General features: G+C 42.4%; 1 non-coding gene across 1 annotated transcript; it reads left to right on the forward strand.

Moving 5' to 3' along the window:
* Positions 1-2,629: 2,629 nt before the first annotated feature.
* LOC119469108 lies at positions 2,630-2,736 on the forward strand. Its single transcript, XR_005197928.1, has one exon. It is a non-coding gene; the product is annotated as a U6 spliceosomal RNA (small nuclear RNA).
* Positions 2,737-3,409: the final 673 nt, after the last annotated feature.

The following is a 3,409-nucleotide window of genomic DNA, read 5'->3' on the forward strand; positions in this document are numbered from 1 at the left end:
TTTTTTTTTTTTTTGTACAATTCTTAAGGGAACGATTCATCTCATGGCTAAGTGTGTAAAATTCTGAAACCATATTGCCTGAGTTCAAATGCCAACTGGAACCACCCCCCATCCCCCCCATTCTTCTTCTTCTTCTTTTTTTTTTGATACTGAGTCTTGTTCTACCACTCAGGCTGGAGTCCAGTGGCACAATCACAGCTCACTGCAGACTCTACCTCCCGGGCTTAAGTGATCCTCCTACCTCAGCCTCCCAAATAGCTGGGACCACAGGCACCACTACCACACCTGGTTACTTTTTAATTTTTTTGTAGAGATAAATTCTCCCTATGTTGCCCAGGCTGGACTCGAACTCTCAGGCTCAAGCAAACCTCCTGCCTCAGTCTCATAAAGTGCTGGGATTACAGATGTGAGCTCCTGGACCTGGCCTGGAAGCTTTTGAACATATTGCTTATCTTCTGCGGACCTCAGTTTCCTCATTTGTAAAATCGGAAGAGCAATAGAACCATATTTCATAATGATAACATAAGAATAATATGTTATCGTAATGTTTGAGCCTGGCACATAGTACACATTCAATTCATGTTCAATGATTATTATTCTCTGAGATCTGACCCCCTTATTGACTGTGGTGGGGACCTGGTGTCTACCCTCTAACACAGACTGCATATGCCTGGATTCCTGCTCTCCCTGAGGCTTAACTTTCCTGGTTATACCTGTAATCTTATGGAGAACTCCCCTTGTTGCCTAAACTTGCTTAAGATGGTTTTTGTAATCTACAGCCAGAAGTCTAATAACTAAGACAAGGAGAAAAGACTCACCTGTAGGAAATACAGTAGATAATACAAAAGGGCTTTCAAGTAAGTATGAGATTGCTTGGCATAGAAAGACCATAAATGCCACAGACAACACCTAATCATAACTGAATGAAACAAATTCGAACAACAAATTGTTAAGTGAATGGAATGCAGCTAGCTAGGATCCCATGCTCTGTTCTAAGAAAACAGACAGGCCAAACAATCAGGACCAGTCCAGACAATGTGTCTGGGAAGTTAAAGGAAAGAGAGACCCTGTCCCTCAAAACCTTCCTTACTAGTATCTGAAATTCCATCATTAGTGACTCATCCCTTTGTTTAGCAGGAGGTCTTCTTTGAAAATATGAATGTTTCTGGGAAGGGTAATCCGGAAACCTAGTGACCCTCACTCTACTGAGAATGTATTTACTTTTTTTCTTTTCTTTTCTTGTCTGTTCATTGAGAACACAGATAATCAATCAATTAATTAATTTGAGATGGAGTCTCACTCTGTTGCCCAGGCTGGAGTGCAACGATGCAATCTCAGCTCAGGGCAACCTCTACCTCTTGGGCTCAAGCAGTTCTTCTGCCTCAGTCTCCCGAGTAGCTGGGATTATAGGCACGTGTCACTGTGCCTGGCTAATTTTCGTATTTTTAGTAGAGATGGGGGTTTCGCCATGTTGGCCAGGCTGGTCTCGAACTCCTGACCTCAGGTGATCCACCTGCCTCGGCCTCCCAAAGTGTTGGGATTACAGGTGTGAGCCATTGCACCCGGCCAGAGAATGTATTTATTTATTTTTAAGATGCGATTTCACCATGATGGTCAGGCTGGTCTTGAACTCATGATCTCAGGTGATTCACACACCTCGGCCTCCCAAAGTGCTAGGATTACAGGCGTGAGCCACCCAGCCTGGCCTGAGAATGTATTTATTAAGTGACTTTCTCTCTCCTCCACTTCCCAACCCCAGCTACAAACAGGGCAGCAAGAGAGAGAAAGCCTGGGGAGAACGGAAGAAGCCATGTTTTGTAGAATGGATCCTGCTTTGGAATTGCTGATCTTATCAACCACGTGTTTTTAGAGAGAGCAGTAGCCCTTAAGGAACCAGAGAGAATATTCAGATTTGCTTCTGTCCGGCATGATGAACAGCAGGAATGACTGTAGCTGTTCTCTTTGCCAAGGGCAGATCTAATCTGATTGCTTTGAGGTGAAAATAAGGTAAAGTGGGGTGGGGATTCGCTTTGGGCTCCCAAGAATGGTTGCTCATCAACCTCTTGCTAAGCCCATGATTCTCAAATTTTGCTGCATGTTAGAATCACCTGGGAAGCTTTTTTTAAAAAAAATTTGGCTCACGCCTGTAATCCCAGACTTTGGGACGCCGAGGAGGGTAGATCACAAGGTCTGGAGTTTGAGACCAGCCTGGCCAACATAGTGAGCCCTCATCTCTAAAAAAAAAAAAATTAAAAAAATTGGAACCCAGGTTGTATCTCAGACCAATTAAATCAGAATGTCTGGCGGTGGTTGCCAGGCATCAGAAGTTTTCAAAGACCTCCCCGAGCCCCGGTGGTTCCCGGACATGTTCCCATGTCCGGGAACCACTGTCATCAGCATTTCTTGTATGAGGAAACTTGGGTGACACACAGCAGGTGAGAACCTGGCTCCTGCCTTTCAGACACAGGACTTCATTTATTTTTATGTTTTAAATTATGCAGTAATTTTTTTTCTGTTGGTGTGCAGGTCTATGAATTTTTTTGTATACTGCCTGAGTTCAAATTTTATGGTATACCATAAAATTAGTATAGTATAGCATAACATTTAACCTTTTAAATTGTACAACTCAATGCTCACTTCAGCAGTATGTATGCTAAAATTCGAATGATACAGAGAAAATCAGCATGACCCCTTCTCAAGGATGACACTATAATTTGTGAAGTGTTCCGTATTTAAAAAAAAATTTTTTTAAGTGTACAACTCAGCCATATGCAGTGGTTCTCACCTGTAATCCCAGGGTTTTGGGAGGCCTAGGCGGGAGGCTCACTTGAGGCCAGGAGTTTGAGACCAGATTGAGCAACACCACGAGAACCTGTCTCTACCAAAAAAAAATTAAAAATTAGGTGGGCGTGGTGGCAAGTGCCTTTAATCCTAGCTGCTCAGGAGGCTGAGACAGGAGGATCGATTGAGCCCAGGATTTTGAGGTTACAGTGAACTATGATCATGCCACTACACTCTGGCTAGGGTGACAGAGAGAGACCTTGTCTCTAAAAAAAAAAAAGAAAGAAAAAAGTTATCAAATAGTGTATAATTCTCTGTTCAGACCTAGATTTACAAGAAAAAAAATTTTGTATTTTTAGTACATTTGCAAAGTTGTGCCACCATCATCACTAATTTCAAAAAATTATCATCTCACCTCCCCAAAATACCCTGCAATCCACAGCAGCTTCTCCCCATTTCCCCTTTCCCCCACCCCCTGGCAAATATGAGCCATAGAGACTCTCTCTTTATATAGCTTTGCCTATTCTTGATATGTCACATAAATGAAATCACACAATCTGTGGCCTTTTACGTCAAGCTTATTTCACTTAGCATGCCATTTTCAGGGTTATTTTATTTTATTTTATTT

The sequence above is a fragment of the Cebus imitator genome, unplaced genomic scaffold, assembly GCF_001604975.1.
Source record: "Cebus imitator isolate Cc_AM_T3 unplaced genomic scaffold, Cebus_imitator-1.0 Scaffold573, whole genome shotgun sequence".
NCBI lineage: Eukaryota > Metazoa > Chordata > Mammalia > Primates > Cebidae > Cebus > Cebus imitator.